Raw genomic sequence first — 20,890 nt, forward strand, 5'->3', positions numbered from 1 at the left:
AGCAGGTGGGGACTGGAAGAGGCTGAGGGGTGTGGTTTCAGGGTCCCGACACTCCGACCGCAGGCTTCGAGTTGCTTTTGTTTTAAACTTCCGTCGTGTGGTGCTGTTATGGCCACCCTAGGCGTCTCGCGCAGGGCCCCGTCTTGCACGTGGGGACCACTGTCCTTCACTCAACACTGAGTTGTTTAACTGAGACTGACCCCAGCCCAACACCAGGGCTGTATCCCCAAGGTACCACCAACTGAGTGGATGAGTCTCTGGGCTGTGAGGCCTGGGAAGGATCCACCTGGCCAGTGAGAGGCACCTGGGAGTATCTGTGGGCCTGCTGGAAGAGGAGCCCCTTTCCACAGAGAGTTCTCCATCGCAGCCGCGGGTGACTGCGCTGTGGCTGAGGGAGGTGATGCCCAGATGGAGTCCATCAGAACTGGAGGTGAGAGGCCATCTCTAGTATCAAGTGAACTCCTGGTCTGAAACCTCTGTGTCCACACTTTTCCCACCACCTTCTTTTGTGTGTGTATGTGTGTGTGTTTTTGTTTTTTTTTTAATTTTATTTTTTCTTGAGACATTTGATAAGGTTTCAGTCACTTGGAAATGAAAAATACCATGTCTTGGAGATGGCTTTATTAAGTGATCTTACGCCACAAACAAGGGCCGTGGGACCCAGAAAGATGGTGTAACTGGTGAGCGGCAGGCGGAGCCTCCGGACACAGATGAGAAGTAACTCAGCTCCACGACACTGCTGGGGTAGACGAGGGGTTTGCAAACTGTGCTCCTAGGAACCCTAAGGGTTCTTAGAGCCCCCAGAGACCGAGAGATGGTGGGGCCACCCTGCCCGCCCTGCCCTGGCAGAACAGCGCCCCGCTGTTCACTTAATTTATATATACTCATATTCCATGTGAAAAATAATGCCCTAGATACAAATTTTCACACTTCTAATCTTTTAGCTGACTGGGATCAAGAATTATGGTTTGTTCCCTTTTTCATCCCTAAGTGAAAAAAGCCTAAATTTCAAATTTGCAGATAAGAAAACCAAGTCAGAGGTCACGTAGGCTTCTGACTCAAAACGTCCAAAATTTGGATACTTGAATATGCCATGAACTCTGTTAGTAAATATATCACTGTATTCCTGTGGTGAGATTTAGGGGTTAGAACAAAACATAGCCTGAGTTCTTAGTCCATTGACAGAGTTATTTCCCGCCTTGACCCACACCTTGCATGTTCGGAACAAGAAGAATGAGGGGCGATGGGGCTCCATAAAGGAGCACAAAGGAGCTGCGTGCGGCACGTCCTGCTGTGGGAACACTCCCGATTTGCTGTTCTCACAGTTGGAACCCTTCTCACGTTTTCACCCGGGTCCTGCATTTAGGTACCCGGAAGGAATGAACCTCAGAAGCTGTAACAGAGGGTTACACGCTTCCCATCTCCACCTCCCATTCCCCACTGCTTTTCCTTTCTCTCCCTCCCTTTCTCATATCGGTTATTTAATTTCCTCAAAAGGGTTCAGTGCTGCCTTTGTCAGGTGCTGTCACTGGCAGGCACTCATTTCAGCGAGGCCAGCTCCATTCTGTAATTAGAGTCTGGGCAGGGAGCATCCAGAGACCCCGGGCAGGATTTAGTGGGAGGGTGAGCCTCACCTCACCTCGAATGAGGGGCTGCTCAGGCCCAGACCGAGAACAACGTGCCGGGAACAAACCCTTCCATTGTTCTCTGCAAGCACCACCCCAGCTCCTTTCAAAATGATTTCTAGAATCACTGAAATCACAGAGCTCGTGCTCACTCCTGCCCCTTCAAGCCAGAGGGCCTCCCCCTCAGAAGCAGAGGTCCTGTGGTCTAGACACGCCCAGTGGATAAGAGTAGCATTGCCTGCTTTTTTTCTTTTTCTTTCTTTTTCTTTTTCTTTTTTGAGAAAGAGTCTCACTCTGTTACCCAGGCTGGAGTGCAATGGCGTATCTCGGCTCACTGCAACCTCCAACTTCCCAGTTCAAGGATTCTTGTGCCTCAGCCTCCCAAGTGGCACATACAGGCATGCGCCACCACGCCCAGCTAGTTTTTGTATTTTTAGTAGAGACAGGTTTCACCACATTGGCCAGGCTGGTCTTGAACTCCTGGCTTCAAGTGAACCACCCACCTTGGTTTCCCAAAGTGCTAGGATTACAGGCATGAGCCACTGTGCCTGGCCTCTTGCCTGCTTTTTTAATGCACATCGGATTAACTCTTCAGTGTGACAATAGCCATTTACCAAGTGGCACCATTGCATTCTCCACCAAAGTCTGAGGGGAAAAGCAGGGCTTTCCCCAGCCTGGGCTGGATCTGCACCTCCAAGTAACAAAAATATGCTCTTGTAACATGCACCAGGGCGTCCTGTTTTTCCTAATTGGGTTCAGTCTGAAAACACAAGAGGTGGATGATGTCTGGGAGAGGATTTCAGGGAGAGGAGGTTAGGGCAGCAACTGGTCAAACAGGATAGCCAATAAGAAGAAAAAGATTGGTGGCGTTTAAATGGTTCTTCATCAACCTCAGAATAGTCAGGTGGTGGATGAGTGAATGAAATTCCAACTTCAGAGAAGGTGATGCCAGACCTTTAGGATGTGGCCCAGCCTGCCTTCCCAGCTTGGAGTCCCAAATGTCCTGCCTCTTGGATGTGCAAACAGAAATGGCAATATGATTCGCACTGCATTTGTAACAGAAGAGATTGGTGGCTTTAGAATTTCAGAATGTTCAGGGCAGCCTCTTCTGTGGGAGAGATGTTGCAACACAGGGGTCTTGTCTCTACAGTGTGTGGATGTGTGTGCAGATGACAGGGCCAGTCGCTGGAAGCAGGACGGGCACTTCCAACCGTCTCAGCTTCACAGGTATCTTCTCATGGCCAAGCCAGAACTGAACTTAGACCATGGGAGGTTCTGGAGGAGAGAGGCTAGATCAGGCCAGGTACTCCTATAGGACGAGATGAGTGTGAAAAAGCCGCCGTTTCATTGTTTCTGCAGGTGACATCCATCCTGTTATAAAAAAAAAAAAAAAGAGCCCAAACCCATCGTACATGAAAACAACAATTGTGTAGTTCCTTTCCTTCCCCAATGTCAGGCTGTTCTGTGAATATGCTTCATCCCAGCCCCATCTCCGGGAGGACAGGTACTTGGCAGGAATGATGTTTCTTTCTCTCACAGATGGAAAATTTGGGACATAAAGAAATGAGGATTCATTCAGCTCATCTGTCTGGCAGAATCAAAAGTGGAAGTTGGGTGTCTGGAATCTGGGTGGGCAGAACTGTCAACTACTGTCCCCGGGAGAGATGGGACAGGGCAGGATGGTCCCTAATGAATGCAGAGATGAGACCGGAGAGACGGGGAGAGAGAAGAGGAGAGAGGAGGAGAGTGGGGGAAAGAGGAGGGGAGGGGGCAGAGAAAGGCAGACAGGGGGACAGAGGAGAAGAGAGGGGGACAGAGGAGGAGAGAGGTGAAGAGAGGGGCAGAGATGAGGAGAGAGGGGGAGGGGCAGCGTAGGGGAGAGAAGGGCAGAGAGGGTCAGACTGGGGGAGAGGGGCAGAGTTGGGGAGAGTGGGGAGAGAGGGGAAGAAGCCTGGAGCTGAGCACAGCAGGGCCCTGTGTCCCCTCGAGTGCGTATGTGCTCAGGAGGAGTGGGGCAGACGGGAAGTGGAGTGCCCTGCCAGCAGCCAGCGCCCGTCCCCTGCTTCCTCCGTGCAGGCACAGTCCCCACCACAACCCTGAGACAGGTACAACACTCACCCCGTTTTTCAGTGAGAACCTTAAGGAACCGGACGGTTCCGAAACTTCCCATGGTTGCACAGCTCAGGATTTGTCTCAGCCTTCTCCAAAATCCGGCCCTAAGCCACCCTGCTGCATGGCTCTGAATCTTACTGGCTGGGACTGCCAGGGGTGCTTGGCTCCATCTGAAATTCCCTCCCGGGCCAGTGGAGCAACCCAGGCTCAAACCTGACCTGAGAGTGGGCTGGTGTGGAGGACAGCCCAGACAGCTGACTCTGAGCCTCCGTCTGCTGAACCGGACCAGGGGTGAGCGCAGGGCTCCTGTGGGAGAGCTTCTGTGCCCAGCCTGGTGTTCAGCTCTAAGCTGGAAGCACCCAGGTGAATTGCACGAACAAGCCTTGGGCTCCTGGCTGCTAAAGTGGGAACAGTTTGGAAGATGAAGCGCTGCCCTCAGGGCATCGTGGCTTAGCTCCCGTGGAACAAATGAAGCTTGACTCTGAACAGGCTGGGCCTGTGGCCCATTTTCGCCTCCGCTGGTGGATAAGGTCACAAGATGGAGTGAATCAGTAGGTGAAATCTGTGTCATTTTTCAGTTGCCCTGGGATCCAGTTGCGATGACCACAGTCTTGCCCAAATGATCTGGGGACAGAGTTTACTGGGACTCTGCAGCGCCTGCCCTGCCTGGCTCAGGGTGCTCTGCAGACGGAGTCTTCCCACCCTCATGCTCCAGACACCCATGGTGCACGTCCATCCCAGGCCCAACCTTTCCCTCCTCCCTCCTCCCTCCTGTCTCCACTAGAGTGTTCCTCCCGCTGACAGCACCTCTTTCTCCACGTTGTGAAGGGACTCTGTGTTTCTTCCATTTAAGTCGCACGGAAAGCGCTGCCTTGCATTTAGAAACCTCCAGAGTATTTATAAGGAATTCCTTGCTTTGATTTGGACACAGAAGCAATTCTAGTCCTTTTTTCTAAGCCGTGTGTGTGATGAAGATGGGCACAGCTTCAACACATTGTTCCAACAATTTCTACATCAGAGAACCATTCATTTGTGGTTCTTCTTACTGCAAGCCTAGCTTACGAGGGTGATTTTGACTTTCGGGGTAATATTCTGATATTTTGGGTAACATTTTCTCTCTGAAAGATACAAGGTGTTTTCGTGGTGGCAGCTGCATCGTGTGCTTGGAATGGGCACGTACTTCTCGTGTTAAGTGATCACGGCACGTGTTCACCGCCTCACCTCTCTCACCGCGCCCGTCCTTGGCTCTCACACCATCCCTGCTCTCCCTCTCTGCCCCATGCCAGGATTTCCTTCCGTCTGGATTTTATTTTCCTTCACCTCTCTCTGTTTCCAAATCCTCATCTCTTCTGTTTCACTGTTTCTTTTCATCATCCTCAGATATCTTATTTAGGTTTTTTTCTATATTAACTTTTGTTTAGTAAAAAGAAAATGCCAGAGGTTTTTCTGATATATTCACTGATCATTTCTGAATTGATGTACATTCTGCTATAAGGAGATTCTGAAGCTCCAGTGTGACACGTGAGACCAGATGCGTGTGACTGAGGTCGTGCCAGCACACCTGCAGTTCCGAGACCTGAGAAGCTCCACCGACAATTGCAAACCCCACACCACCTGTGACTGCCTCCCCCACGGGGCAGGACCTGGCGTGAGCAGAACCTGCACCCAAAGTGCTCTAGTTGAAATAGATGAGAAAAACAGAAAGCCGTTAAATAACAGATCTGGAATCTATCTCACCTTTGCTGTGTGCAAAACCCACAGTAGGTAATTTCACTGTTGAGGGTGCCTGGCCTCAGTGATGTCCTAAAGGCTGCATTAGCCACAGAGCCTAGCACCGACGCCTCTGCTCTTCTCCAGCTCGCGCTGGGAAGCACCGGCCAGACCAGGCTGGTTAAATGGTGGAAGCAGATTCTGTCCTAACGCACAAACCAGAGGTCGCTTATCAAAGGCACTTCTGTGTTTCACTCCGTGACGCTTGTGGACTTCTTTGGAACAGCTCAACCTGACCTTAGCTCACCTCAGACCACTCCCTGGGTTCTCCCCGACGTCACAGCCTTGTTTCCATCTCCAGCAACGGCCCCTTTCCTTCCCGGATGTGGCCAGAGCTCCTCCCCCAACCTATGTGTCCACCCCAGCAGGCCTGCTGACCACCTAGAGCGGCACTGGACATGGCCCTGGACGTGGCCCTCCCAACATGCTCTCTAGAACACCTTCCTTCAGGCGTCATCGGCTGCCTGAGCTATGTCCAGGCTGGATAGAGGTGTAGGCTGAGGGAGGCCCCGGATCCTGGGCAGACTCTGTCAGCACACGCCAGGGAATACGCTGGTCCCGGATCCTGGGGAGATTCTGTCCACACACGCCAGGGAAGATGCCCCAGATCCTGGGGAGATTCTGTCTGCACATGCCAGGGAAGACGCTGGCCCCAGATTCTGGTGGGACTTTGTTGGTGTATGCCAGGGAAGATGGTGGCAAAAGTGTGAGAGGCCGAGAGCTCCTCTCTCAGTGTCAGCTCAGAAAAATATAGGGCTTCATCTGGGGCTCAGGTCTGCATGATTAAAGTGGGCATGAACGTATGATGAGCATGAACTCCGGGTCCAGAGGGGGCCCAGGGAGTGGCTCTGTGAGGTCTCCAGTCTGCCCTGTGGCGGCATCGCTGTGCCCGTCCTGGCGTCCACCTCGGCCTGCACTGGTTCCCCTCACACTGCCTTCTTGATGTATGCCCCCAGGAGCCACAGCACACCTGCTCCAGCCCCCTTAGCAAGCCCAGGGCCACTTTCATGTTCCCAAACCAACAATCCTGGCCTCATTTGGGATGGGCCAACCCATGTAGCCCAGAGCTGGCGTGGAGCTCGCTACCCCCCGGGTGGGGCGCTGCATGTCACAGGAGTGGGGAACGGAACCAAAGTCGCGTGTTCTTAGGGACTGGGGCGTGGTTGCTTAGGAAGCAGGCAGCAACGGCCGGCACAACGCGCTTCCCGTTATCTCCGCTTCTGCTGGCTCTGCGGAGTCAGGCTCAGTCCGTGCCCCGGGGATTGTGGGCTGGGTGTCTCACCTGCTCTCATCAGAGACTCCAGGGACCTAACTCAGCATCCACATGGCTAAGTGAGCCGTGAGGAGTTCTCCGAGGCCCCTGCACCCCTATGTGACTTAGTCTGGTGGTGTGTTAGGCAGCCTAGGGATGTTGGAAATGGATTTTCATTGGCTGGTGAGTGTGTGGATGACGAAGGAATGTGTTTTGGGGCTGCGGCCCCTGCATGACGGGTCTAAGGGGCCAGTGAGTCCAGCAGCCCTGGCACCCTGGAGTGGGCTCTGTGTTTCCGTCACCAGAGGCCTTGGGAGATGGGCAGCTTGACCGGAACTCGGCAGTCATCTCGTTGCCTTGGAGGGAGTTCCCTGCAAAGCACCTGGAGCATCTGGGAGATGCTGCCGATTAAAGAAGGTGTGTGCCGGAGCTCCAGTGACCAGGCTGGGGGAGACGGGGTCCTCCCCTCTGCGGTCACACGGGCCACAGGAGAACCAACATCAGGGAGCCGCTTCCCAGCCGGAGTCAGCAGTCGAGTGGGTTGTGGGGTTGGTGAGTTGTGAATCCCACACCTGCCACTTTTTAGCCACGTGACATAACCTCTCTACACCTAAGTCCTTTCTGTGAAGTGGGAGTGATAATGGCACTGGCCTCAAGGAGTTGTTGGATTTGCTGAGTTAAGATGAGCTGAGTGCTGAAGATGCAGGTGATAGACAGGGCCCCGGTGCTGGCCAGTCTCACTGTTCCTGATGGCCGCCAGCGCCATTCGTCCTGAGCAGCCCATGACAAGGGTGGTGATGAGATGAGCGAGTGTTGGCCGACACATGTGTTTGGAGGGGCTTGACTGGGTCTCACGTCCCCATTCCCTGTCTTCAGGAACCGAGTGTGAGCCAAGGGGAGCAGTGCAGGATGGATACAGGTGACCAGTGCTGGGGGCAGGAAGAGCTGAGGACCCATGGCACAAAATGCCCCTTGGCATGTGGACTGACTCCTCTGCTTGAGCTGTTTCCTTACATCCTCAGCCTTAGGAAAGACCCCAAGCCTAGGCAGGCCTTGCTGAAATGCCAAAGGGGTCACACATCGACGGCTCACCTGGGGACACCACGGGGTTCCAATGCTGTCCGGGGTGTGTGTGATAAAAACACATACCTGGTCCTTGCTCCTGACTCCTGGCAGAGAACTCCTGAAACCCTTGGAATTCCCTGAGTGGTAGAAGGCAGTGCCTTTCCTTATTCCTTTTTTATTTTTTCCAAGATGGAGTCTTGCCCTGTTGCCCAGGCTGGAGTACAGTGGCACGATCTCAGCTCACTGCGACCTCTGCCTTCTGGGTTCAAATGATTCTCCCACCTCAGCCTCCCAAGTAGCTGGAACTGCAGGCACCTGCCACCACACCCAGCTAATTTTTTAAAATATATTTTTAATAGAAACGGGGTTTTACTATGTTGCCTAGGCTAGTCTTGAACTCTTGACCTCAAGTGACCTGCCCACCTTGGCCTCCCAAAGTGCTGGGATTATGGGCATGAGCCACTGTGCCTGGCCCTTCCTTACTCCTGAGGAACCCCTTTGATGTTGGGTCTGTGCTAATGAGGTGATGTGTGTCCTCCTGTCCCCACCAGCCACAGGGTGAGAACTTTCAGCCTCACCCTCTGACCTCCAGTGACCTCCTCTCCCCTAAAACCAGCCACAGGGTGATAACTTTTGACCTCCAGGGAGGGAAGAAGCCCTGTCAGTCATGCCTTTGTGATGCTACTCTGCGCGGAAACCCTGGAAGGACAGGGCTGGAGAGCTGCTGGCTGGTGAGAGTGTCAATGATGGGAAGGTGGTGTCTGGAGAGGCGTGAAAGCTCCGTGCCGTCCTCCACTCCTGCAGCCCCAAACCTTGCTGGCCTCTGCATCTCTTATCTGGCCATGTATTTGTATTCTTCAAAATAAACCTGTCACTTTCCGTGCCCGCCTCCCAAATGCTCCACGTGCTTTGCAGGGAAATCCCTCCAAGGCACCGAGGGGACCGCCGAGTTGTGGGTAAGCTGCCCATCTTGCAAGGCCTCAGGTGACAGGAACATAGCCCACTGCAGGATGCCAGGGCTGCTGGACTCCCCGGCCCTTAGACCACTCATGCGGTGTTTCTCGAGTTCCATAAGTCATTCTAACAATGACAAAACCTGAAGGGAGAGCATGGGAACCCCGGAATTGGTAGCTGACAGAAGTATCGGTGGTCTGGGAGCCAGGAGCTTGTGGCTGGCATCTGAATGGGGGCAGCCCTGCGGGATGAGCCCCCACACCTGTGAGGTCTGTGCTGACCCCCAGGTAGCCAGTGTCAGGATTGAGTTGAACCATTCACTGGACACCCAGGTGGTGTCAGAGTGGAGGCCAGGACACACTGGGTGAACATCTGACGCTCCATGCTCATTTATGCTGCTCTCCTAGCCCCACAGCTGTGTGTGATCTTCGTAGTAAAATGTGCTTCCCAGAGGCCTCCCTGGAGGCAGCAGGTCGCCTCTCACTGGAAGCAGGAAGGCTGTAGGGTGTGAGCAGAGGTTGGGGGGTGAGCACACACTTCCTTCTTCAGAATTAGGGAGCGTTTTCTAGATGTGTGGAAGTATTTCTGGGGGGAAGGTTGAGTGAGGACAGGTCCCGTGCATTTGGGGGCCCAGTTCTCCCTCTGGGTGCAGGTGGGTGCAGCTGGGCTTTGCACTCTATGACAAGGCATGGGACGGCCATGCCCTTCCCTGGGGACTGCCTGTGACTTTGGAGCCTAAGATGCCTATCACAGGAGCAACGTCACTGGACCAAGTCCAGAACATGCTTGTTAATACGGAAGGATTTAAAATAGAAATTTCCTAAATGAGGTAATTTAAACTCTGGGTTGAACCTGGCTCACTTTCTTATTGTTACATATGTGGGAACAGAGGGTAAAGTAGCTCATACCAACCCCAATTCTAATTCTGAATGTGCATTCACCGTCACAAGCTACTACAAAGATAGGGCCAGATTCTCCGTCTTTTGAGAACTGGAGAAGGGGGAACAAAGAGGGGAACAGAGAAGGGGTGAGCACACAATCCAAGCGCTGATTTAACATGTCTAGGTTGTAGTTTTGCAGTATGTAGTAGAATAGGATAAAAGCTGGACAATGAATTAAAAAACGGAGCGGGATTTAATCCTAGTGTAATTTTTAGATTTTCTTCTTGAGAAGTGAATGACAGTTTCACCTGCTTCTTGAAATGTCTAGTGAATCTTGAATGTTTCCTATGATACCATCAGACTTACAGAAAGTATCTTCCCAAGCTAGCGCAGAGGCTCTGAGGAAACAGTGATGTTTGTTATGGCATGTTCTAATCAAGGCACTCACGCATGCCGCTGCTTGTCAGCAAGGGGGGATGCAGCCACTTGGGATGAATCACGGGGGCTTTGTGGTTATTTCATTCCCCTGGCCTATTGGTTATAATCTGTTGCAAAGCTCTGATTTTCAGAGGTCTCAACTCTCCCTATAGGACAAAGACTGGCAGAATATTCTTAAACCCTGAAAGATCAGATATAACTTTCTGGAACTCAAATTATATAGTTCTGCTTACAGGATAAGGAAGCTGCTTATGGGAGAAGGTATTTTCTTGTTGCACAGTGAGTTTATTTCTTCGCTTTCAAATTCTGGAAGCCAGGGAAGTCTTCGGTTGAAAGGGATTTTATGTGCTTCTGGATGAGGAGGCAGGAAGAGAACCAACTCACTGTGGTGGAAAGAAGCTCTACGTTGTTTGGAAATGGGAGCGAGGGCTCACAATTCCAAAGATCTTTTCCTTTTTTCCTTTAAGTTAACAAACTCCTATAGTATTTGAATCCATGGTTTTCCTTAATTGCCTTCCTTCTTGGCATTCAGCTGCAGTCAGCGTATGATATAACACTCAGGATTTCCTCTTTCTGAGTTCTCCAGCCAATATGTCTAGTGTAAGCCATTTCACGGAGGTATTTTACTGAGCAGCTGCTGATGCGGCAGGTGTCCTGAACAAAGGTGCTCCTGGCTTTGAGGGGTTCGCAGTTTGGCAAAAAGGCTGGGTTGTCCCTCGAGCAAATTGCAGGTCTGTCTGACACGAACACCCAGTCTCCTTTTGAAATCCTTTTTGGCTTTCTGGACAGTGCCACAGCTGGGAGGATAAGTGCCCTTCCATGGTCAGTGTGCCCTTTGTATTTATTTTGAACATAAAATCATGGACTGGGAAGTGTGCATCTATTTTGTATCATGATTTTGCCCCTCAGAGTTAGGGCTCTTAAGGGTTGAGAGCAGCCATACTTTGTAGGGGTCGCTGGGTGGTGAATCAGAAAAGCAGGTTCCCAGGACCCCACAACAGGGATGCCAGGCTGACCATGCAGGACAGGCCCAGAAGCTTCTATTTCTCATCAACCACCAGGTGACTGTGCTGGTAGGGGTGCGAGACCTACATCTGGAGAAAAGGTCCCACTACCAGGTGTTCATGCAGGCTGCGGCCTCGTCTCCCAGCTCCCCGAGATGAGCTCAGGCTGGGCCCGGCCCTGTGCCCCTGCCGAGGAGCTGCCCTTCTTTCCCTCTGGCTGTTGCTCCATTCTGTAGCCTTGTCTGTCACTGCCTCTCAAAACACAGGCCCAGCATCTTCCAGGGCACTCCTCAGGTCTCACTCTTTGAATCCCACCCACACTCTGGGACTCTCCAGTCAGCTCCAGTCCAGCTTATGCAGATACTAGTTGGTAAACAGGAGGTGCTCAACCAGTGTTGGCCGGTCATTGAGCATGCCTCACGGATGTTCCACTTTTAGCTTTTATCTTCCTCAGCTTGCGTTGTCACAACACAATACTGCAGACTGGGTGGCTTAAACCGCTGATATTTATGTCTCACCGTGGCAGAGGCTGGAAGTCCAAGATGAGGGTGCCAGCTGTTCGGTTCCTGGTGAGGGCCTCCTCCTGGCTCACAGATGTCCTCACCGTGTCCTCACGTGGTGGAGAGAGGGAGAAAGAGTCTCCTCTCTTCTCCTTGTCTTACAGGGTCACAGACCTACTGGATCAGGACCCCACTCTCATGACCTTATTTAACCCCGGTTACCTCCCAAGACCCCATTTCCGAATCTAGTCACTCTGGGGTTAGGGTTTCAACACATGAGTCTGGGGAAGATGCAGTTCAGTCCACAGCAGCTTGGTTACTTGCTAGAATTTGTAACCCCAAAAATGAATAATCTTGGAGCTTTTGCGGTTGTTTGCAGACATGCTCAGAATGGTAAAAGGTGTGTCACTAGGCCAGGTGCAGTGGCTCACGCCTGTCATCCCAGCACTTTGGGAGGCCGAGACAGGTGGATCACTTGAGGTCAGGAGTTTGAGACCAGCCTGGCCAACATGACAAAACCCGTCTCTACCAGAAAATACAAAAATTAGCCAGGCATCGTGGTGCACGCCTGTAGTCCCAGCTACTAGGGAGGTTGAGGCAGGAGAATCGCTTGAAACCGGGAGGTGGAAGTTTCAGTGAGTCAAGATCGCGCCACTACACTCCAGCCTGGGTGACAGAGTGAGACTCTGTCTCAAAAAAAAAAAAAAAAAAAAAAAAAAGTGTCACCAGATGTGCATATCCCCAGATGATATCGAGCAAGGAGATGCCAAGACTTCCTCTCATTCTGTGCACAGTATCCTTTTTGCAGTCTCTCGAGTGCCATGTTTTTCAAATTGTTGTGCTTTTGCTGGTGATTTCACTGTGTAAGATGGCCCATCAGCGCGGGGCCGAAGTGCTGTCTAGGACTCCTAAGTGCGAGAAGGTTGTGCCTTGCCTCATGGAGATAACACGTGTGTTCGAGAAGCCACTCAGGCAGGCTGCCGGCTGTGAGTTCAATGTTAACGACTCCACAATATGTATTGAATAAGGTGTTACCAAATAGAAACAAACATTAAACAAGGTCATGTATGAATTGATTGACGAAACTGTTGTGCCCAGATGTATTTCTCTGGGAGCAAAGGCTCAGTACTTGCAAATTCAGTATTCACAGTAACTTTAGAACGTCACCACCATCGATGTTTCACTTTACAACTGACTATATATTGTTAATGAACAGACTGGGTGTGCAGAAACCAGAAGCCCTAAGAAAGGCCAAATATGCACGGGTTACTTGTCTTTTGTTGTCAACCCAATGCCCAGCACTGAAATATCTGTAAGCACATGAATGCTTGATGGAAGTTTGCTTTCATAAACAATCAGCCTTGACATTGTGGAAATACAGTGCTAGTGGTTACGAGATTGTAGCCACTCTGGGGCCAGGACAAGGGGAGCCATGGAAAAGGATTTATTACAGCTGACATCTTCCTGGTTTCTACTAAACAGTCATGTTCAGGTGCCTTTAAATCATGCAGTTTAGAGCAATGATTCTGAAAACCTTCAAGGCACGTGTGGCAACCCCAAGACCCCAGAGGATCTCCTGTGAGAAGCCCCGGATTTTAGGTGGAGCCCCACAGGGCCGGTGGTTGGAGATGGGTTCAAGGCGGCAGGGTTGAGCTGGGCCAGCCTCTCCTGGTGTGTGTGATCACCTGGGAAGGACGCGTGGCTCCTCTGTCAGCCCAGCTCCTCCCCGGAAGACAGCCAGCATAATCTCCGTGCTTGAGAACCTGTCTGAGAGATGACAGATTGCTTGACTCTGACAGAGAACTGAGAAAACATGGATGATGTTTGAATTCAACAAGTCCTTTGAAAATGCAGTGGCCAAAGGGGGGAGTTTTACCTTTTCTCTGGTGTGTTTTTAAATACGAGTATTGCTTACTAAACAAAAAGCTGAAGATCACAAATTCTTCACTTATAAATCCTGACTGTGCTGGATGAGTAAGGCAGGAGAGGAGAGGGGTCCCTAGGCCGATGACAGGTTTTAAGGCGCCTTTCAATGCTGGTTGGCCAAAATCATCGGATCTCGCCTGAGGCTTCTATGTGAACAGGCCATTGGCTGGGGGCCTTGGGAACACCAAGTTATTATACTGCAGGCTCTATTTGCATAATTGCAAGTGCAGGTTTCTTTGGCAACCCCACTAACTTAGCCATTATTGCTGAAATTTTAGTGAAAGGAGAAGTGCCGTGCATGTGGAGAAAGTCATTTAAACAAGAACTACCTGTATCATTTCAACATTTGCCCCTAAACCATTCTTGTGAGCACTCCAGTCCTCGCAAACTTCTCACTTCTTTGGGGAGTGAGAACAAGCAGGCCGAGGGCACATGCCCGCCAGGGTCCCCTCAGAGTCCTCCCAGCACCACAGTGCTGAGCAGGCACGTCCGCTTCCAGGCCCCTGGACCATTGTTTGCTGGTACAGACTTTTTTTCCACTTTAAAATTGTGAAGATGAAAACCTATTCTGGTGTGGGGTAAAGATTCTCCACAGAGCCCGAGTCAAGCCCGACGACGGCCACCCTGACAGCTCTTGGCGCGGCGTGGGGTGTGCAGCGGCAGCTCCTGGGTGAACTTTGTTCCTGGGCGTGTGGTTTTGGAGCGTGCCGGGGTGACATTCAGCCTCTACATTCATTTTTATGATAATTCCGAGTAAATTGTGGTGCAATAAACTCTTCAAGCCTGTCTTTCTTGTGAAAGCCGTGAATCAATCAGCTGTGGGCTTTTTTGGGGGCCTTTCAATGTATAGTGATCATTTAGATTTGACGTGCATTGTGAGACCTTAGCGTGCCTCCTCTCCCTGGTCTGTCATTAATTCCAGCCTCCGCTATTCGGAGTACAGTGAAGGATGACTGAGAAATCATTGCCCCTCTTCAGCTCTGTTATTGCACAAAATAGCAGCGCAATAATTTTTTGTCAATGTTTTACTCTAAAAGCTTTCTACGTCAGTTTTGAAAAGGAAGCAATAAAGCCCATTCAATGGTATGAATAAAAATCCTTTGAGGGTTAGGAGCAGAGCTTCTTTTCTTCAGCTGGTAATCAAATTGGAGCTAAAATGAAATTGAGTTTTCTTATGAAAATAGCCTTTGTTGCTGGGAAGGCTGGTAATTCATAAACAATAACCTGCTCTTTTGTGTGGATAATAATATATTCATGTTCTTTCAATAGGGTAAAAGCCAGACCTAGTGCATTATGGTACAGTAAAAATAGCAGAAGGAGCTGGCTGGAATGATCTTGAAGAAGAAATGAAGCACTCGGTGGCTCTGCCCTTCTGCATCCCTCGGAAACCGCAGTCGGCTTTATTTGCGCGCCGAGTTTCGTTGTTGATTTGTTGCTGCTATACAATATTCGGCTAATTGTGGACGGGCTCAAGCTGTGCTCATCACTGCGACGGCTGCCGCGGCTGCACAGTGTTCACAAGAGCAGGCTCGTCGCTCCGGGACCTGCCAGCTCCACAGCCTGGCACCAGCAGGCGACGGGACGCGGCGCTGGGAGGCGAGCAGGCCGGGCCCCGGGAGGAGCGGGGCGGCGTCGTGGGCTCAGCTGGGACCAGGTAAAGTGTTGGGGGCACAACTTGCTGTGGATTTTCTGCTCAGTCTAGGGGGCAGGGTGGAGAGGGAGAGAGCAGGACACGGTGCGTGCAGGGAAGCGGCGTCTGGACTGCGGGGCTGCAACCTGGCTGGCAGGTGGATCTGACGGCCGCTGTGCCTCTCCCCGCGCGGGACCTTTCCGGGGAGCCTTGTGGTCATGTCAGCTGGTCCTAGGAGCTGTCCTGGCCCTCACGGCTGTGTGTGGGGTCCTTGGAGACCCAGGGGTACCTGCTGGTGCCGGGCATAGTGTGGCCTGGAGGGGGAACGATGGCGAAATCTGTGTTTGCTGAACTTAGCTTGGAAGTTGGCTGCGCAGTTGCAGCAAGCTGCTGGCATCCAGGTGGGGGCTGGAACTGCCGCCTGCACACAGCTCACTGGACGCTGCTCCTTGGGCAACAGGGACTTTTGTTCTCTATGTCAAGTTGGTGAAAAGTTGTGTTCTGGTGATTGCGAAAACGTGTGCCATCCCAGTCTTTATGTCGGCATATGGAAAGAGCCTAGGTCTTCCCAGATCCAGAGCCCGGGGCCGGGGTCCGGGCCAGTCAGATAAAAGGGGACTTTTCCATGAGGTCATTTGTTGTTACCATGCCACACAGTGCTGTAGGAATGATTCAGCTTAGCGTGTCTACTGAGATTGTAAACATGAGATGAGGCTCCTCATGGAATATACTCTAGTCGCTCTTTTGGGAATCATTTCTGGTTGCTGTTTTAAGTTCCATTTGCTTGGCTCTAAACACAGTTCAGTGGACAAAAAAAGAAAGAAAAGAAAACGCACCTTTGAAAGCAGAGAAGTGTCCAGAATGAGGTGGGCAATGACAGCAGTCACGAAGGAAAGCGTCAGTCTGGCTGGACTGCGATTGTCAGGGGCACGGCGGTGCTTTCTGTGTCACTGGTGGCTTCTCTCCGGGTAACCTTTTCTGTGAGGCTCCTACGGGATAATGGGTATCTTTCTGGCTTAGCCTAAGGGCTCTACGAACTCTGCCCTTGGTCCAGAACTGAGGAATGGAGAAATTGAAATGAGTACCACGATGTGCAATTCTAAACGACTAAACTTTGACAGCGTCCAGAGAAGCTGAATCAGTGCATGGTGAGCCTGCCCTCACGGAAATGAGAGCAAAATGGAACCGGACAGAAGCGCAGGAGTGTTTGTGTGCACGCAGCTGTGGCAGGGATGTGTGCCAGGGTAAATGCCGGCTATCAGGTATTTGTGTGTTGTTTTGGTGTTTTAACAATGAAATTACATGCTTCACAAAAGGAACTTTTTAAAGGCGCAGTGGAAGCTGACAGTTGTGGTAACATATGTCATTATCCAATTAGTTTACGCAAACGCATGTTTTTGTGCTTTACTGAAATGCCTCCATGTGTTTCAGCTCTAGCAAATATTACTTCACTGAAGTCTTTCAAAATGAGGATTCTAATTGTATATATTTTACTCCACTGCAGTAAGTGTTCTGTGCTTTTCAATATCATGAGCACCTTAATACGTTCTGATTTTTAAATCTATTTCACGTTTATTTGGCGGGGAAAAAAACCCAGGATTCTTTTGGCTCCCATTGTATACTTTGTCAAAAACCCCCTACAAGTGACAGGTTCTTTCTGACTTTCTCCTGCTGACAGAGCTGCAGCGCGTGGGGGCTTTATTCTTATGCTGAAGTTGAATCGCTGAATCGATGTGAAAGAAAAGATTGCTAATTGTCAAAGAATTACCCTTCAACTCAAGGTAAAGGAAACCGTGGAGGAACGTTCCTGAAGCATTTTTACTCTGGAAGAAATGATAAATAGATTTCGTCTGGATGCAAATCGTGGATCATATGTCACCGCAAAGTTCAGCCTGAAAATGATAATTTTCTTCCTTTTAACTCTTTGGTAGTGTTGATACAAAGTTCTCCCCTTACCAGTATGTGTTTTAATGGGTGATAACTTGGCTCTTTTTTTGCTTGAGGATGTGCAGGCTGCTGATTCCGAGCTGTGCGAACCTTGCTGCAGAAGTGTGCAGACGAGAGGGGAGAGGGGAGGGGTTCTGTCGGGTGAGTCTGGGCATCTGGCCCTGAACCGGGAAGCCCGCTCAGTGGACAGGTGTCGGAAAGGACGGCTTTGGCCTGTTGGACTCTGGTCTTGAGTCTGATGTTCTCTCTGGTTGTTTGAAGAGATAAAAGCCACTTACACTGACTGTCCCCTATTTTCCGTGGCCAAGCACATGTTCTCCCTGCATTGCTCGGGGTAGCCCTACTCTTGGCAGAGGAATGGTTCCATGGAGAGGGCTGGTTACAGATGGCAGCTCACACACACACTGGGCACTGCACAGCCCCAGAGCTGAGCCAGGTGGCATCGGGGTGTATGGTGGGCATACAGCCAAAGCAGGCCTTCAGAGGGGAGCCAGGACCGAGTGCCGACACATCGGGGGCAGGGGTCTCAGCAAACAGACGGCCGGGACGTTGTTGTGCATGGAGCTCTTCACCCAGGCCCTCTTCCCAGCTCCACTGGATGCCAAGGTCCCCTCCCACCCTCTGCTCATGCCCCAAGCCCACTCTGCCCTTACTCCGGCTAAAGCCTAGGGCTGACCCTGAGGAGAGACTTCTTCTGACTCGGGGCCCTGGCAGCCCATGCACTAGCCACAAGTCCCTCTTGTTGGGGAAAGAGTTGCTTCTTTCTTTTTGAAAGGCTTGATCTCCCAGGGGACCAATGGGGGCACATGTGTGGGAACGAGGGGGCTCAGGGACATGAGTGGGGGTAGAGGGGGCAGGCTTGGGGGTGGGGGGAACACTGGTGATCTGGAACTTTTCCAGGTGAGTGCCCCCCAGCCCACTCATGTGCCCTTGCCTGGTGTCTGGCCGAGGCTCGCGTGCCCGGGCAGCAGATCCTCCACATCCAGTCTGAAGGCCCACAAGGGTCAAACATTTACCACCTGCCTCCAGGCTCCCATCTTGTGCCCTGGGGCCACCTGCTGTGGTGACCATGGTGGGTGGTAGCAATTTCTTTGGTTCTGTAAGGAGACTCCATGAGGAGGTGACCCATGGGAGTGTGACCACCTGCCCACTCTGACAGTTGCTGGCTGCTCACGTCTCCTCGGACATGCTGGGACAGTGCCAGTGCTGTTCTGGTCTGGAAAAAGACCCAGTTAGGTCAATGGCTGTTCCTGATGGGTATGAGGGCCACGGACTCACCTGGCTCTGATGATTTCTTTCTTAAACTGTAGGACTAGCTGTCAAGCTGGAGGAGGGAGTCAGAGAGGAAATGGGGAATAAGATCCACAGTGCAGCACCGATTCGTTCCCTGTGACTTTTCTGCTCCAGCACACGTTGCCTAGTACGGGGAAGCTGATCTTTTAAATTAGAGGCAAATACAATGACCATTCGTTAAGGCGAATGTAAATAAAGTCAAAGTCTTTTCATTATTACTGATCCTCTATTCTCCCATTGACTTCGTTTAAGCCTTTTAATCCTTAATCACCAAATAATTTGTATTTACCTTGGCTGGACTAGATTTTCTACAAGATAAGGAAGTCTACACATATGGAATAGAGATGTTTGAATACATATATTTTATTTGTAAGGGAATAAGAATGTAGATTAAAAGTGATGGTTTTGGTCATTAGAAAAATACTAGATATGGAAATCTGGGACCAAATCAGCAGTTGCATTTTCACATTACAGCTAATGTCCACAATTTCGAAGGACATTATGGCGATAATTATCTGTCAAGCACATCCATTTCTTTTTTCTGTTTTAATCCTGCTCTACTCGACCTTGTCCTTTCTGAAACTTTGGGGGCGTGGGTTAAGTGCTTTTTTACTGCTCTATGCAAATTGCGCCTCCAAAAGTTCAAAGATCTGGTACAAAGCCTGTCACTACTTGGAAGATTTCCTTTTTTTCCCTTGTGCTGTTGAGAATCAGGAGCTTGTTTACAGATGAGTGCTGCTTGTACACTGCCGACACGGAAGGTTTGCCAATCTCATTCTCCCTGTGTTCTCCTTAACACACGATTCAGAAACCTACGGCCGAAGCTTCCTCTGAAAAATACAGGTGACAGACAAACCTGAAAATATCCAATTATATATTTTACACCAGTTTTAGTTTTGCCTTATGTATATTATTAAGGATGCCACATACCAAGGATGTGTTATCTCAAAAGTGAAAAAAACACCTCCCAGTCTTTTCTGCAAAGTATTAAATACATTCTTAAAATATCACTTCTTTCCTTTTTGAAAAGTCAAGATAATGTTTTAGGAAACAATTGTTACGTCAAAGTTCCTGGCCCCTTGGAGAAAGTGTTCAGTAGAGAATTTCTTAATCATTCTAGAAATATCTGGTATGTATTTTCAACATGAAGAACATATTTATTTCCTATACCGTGACCGTGCAGAATTGATGTTTAAGGACTTATGATTGTACTTATTTCTGGAGACAATGGTTGAAATTATGAGAGTTAATTTTTATTGCATCAATATCACCCTATACTGCAGCTATCTTTAATTTTAAAGAAAGTATATAATAGAGATACATTTCATAACACAAATCACCTATCTAACTGATTTTACTGAAATGGCTGTAATTGAGTTCCGCTATAGACATTTTTGCCATCATCTTTAGGTTTGCAGCAAAGATTGTGAAATCATACACTTAAAGGGAAAGGAATTAACTAAGAAAATCTGCACAGCATCACACTTAGCAACAAGAGCATTCAGCAAAAGTCTAGTGCGGTGTGTGGTGTCTGGCAGGGGACTGTATCTTACCCTGCTCATTTTAATTCTTTAGAAGTGGCTTCTTACCTTTGCATATAAACATAGGCATTTCCCTTCTTTTGGATTTTGTTAATTATATGAAACCACCCATCGTTTCCAGTTCTGACTCTAGGCCTTACATCCTTCAGCCGAAATCAAAGATGCCGACCCCCAGGCCTATCTAAATCCTCACATTCTGTCTTTTGTGGTACTGTCATCTACAGAAGCAGGCTTCCAGCCAGCAAGCCACTGAACTCCACAAAAGCAGGCTTCCAGCCAGCAAACCACCAAACTCCAAAACACGAAGAGTGGGCTTCTCCTCTCCGATGTTTGTGTGGTCCAGAGCACGAGGCAAGAGTAGGCTGTCATGTTTCATGTCTAAGCATTTCAGTTATAAATCAGGCTGCTCACACAGGGTCTGTCTCCTATGTGGACGAATGTGCCTTCACATTCGTGAACCTAAAGGTCTAGTTTAACTGCAGAATCCTCACCTTCCAGGATGTCTGCACAGGAGCTGGGTAGGTTCAGGCCAACCAGCTTCAGTGCCATGGCGAGCTGCCCCCTTCCTGCCCTGTGCATCTCAGCTCTGTCCACACGGCCCCCAGACAACCTTTTACGTCTTCTTTGGGAAGACATGTCTGGGAGAAGTTCCCTGCAGGCCCAGGAAGGGGCCTTGTGTGTGTCTGTGTGAGGAATTCCGAGGTCCTGGCACCCACGGTATGCCATGGGGAGGCCCAATCTGAGTGGGTGTTTCTCCTGGGTCATTGTCCCTGAGGGATGATGAGTCTGGGAGAGGGTGAGAGAGGGAAGCTCTGAGGTGTGTAGCATTTAGGGCAGGTGTCTCTTTGCCCTGGTCTAAAGACAGAGTCATCTGTGACTTCCTGGATTGTGCGCTTCTCCAGAAAATGGCTGAGGTTATAGAATGTGTGGACTGCATCTCTGTTGGGCGAGG

Source organism: Mandrillus leucophaeus, unplaced genomic scaffold (assembly GCF_000951045.1).
Source record: "Mandrillus leucophaeus isolate KB7577 unplaced genomic scaffold, Mleu.le_1.0 Scaffold363, whole genome shotgun sequence".
Classification (NCBI taxonomy): Eukaryota; Metazoa; Chordata; class Mammalia; order Primates; family Cercopithecidae; genus Mandrillus; species Mandrillus leucophaeus.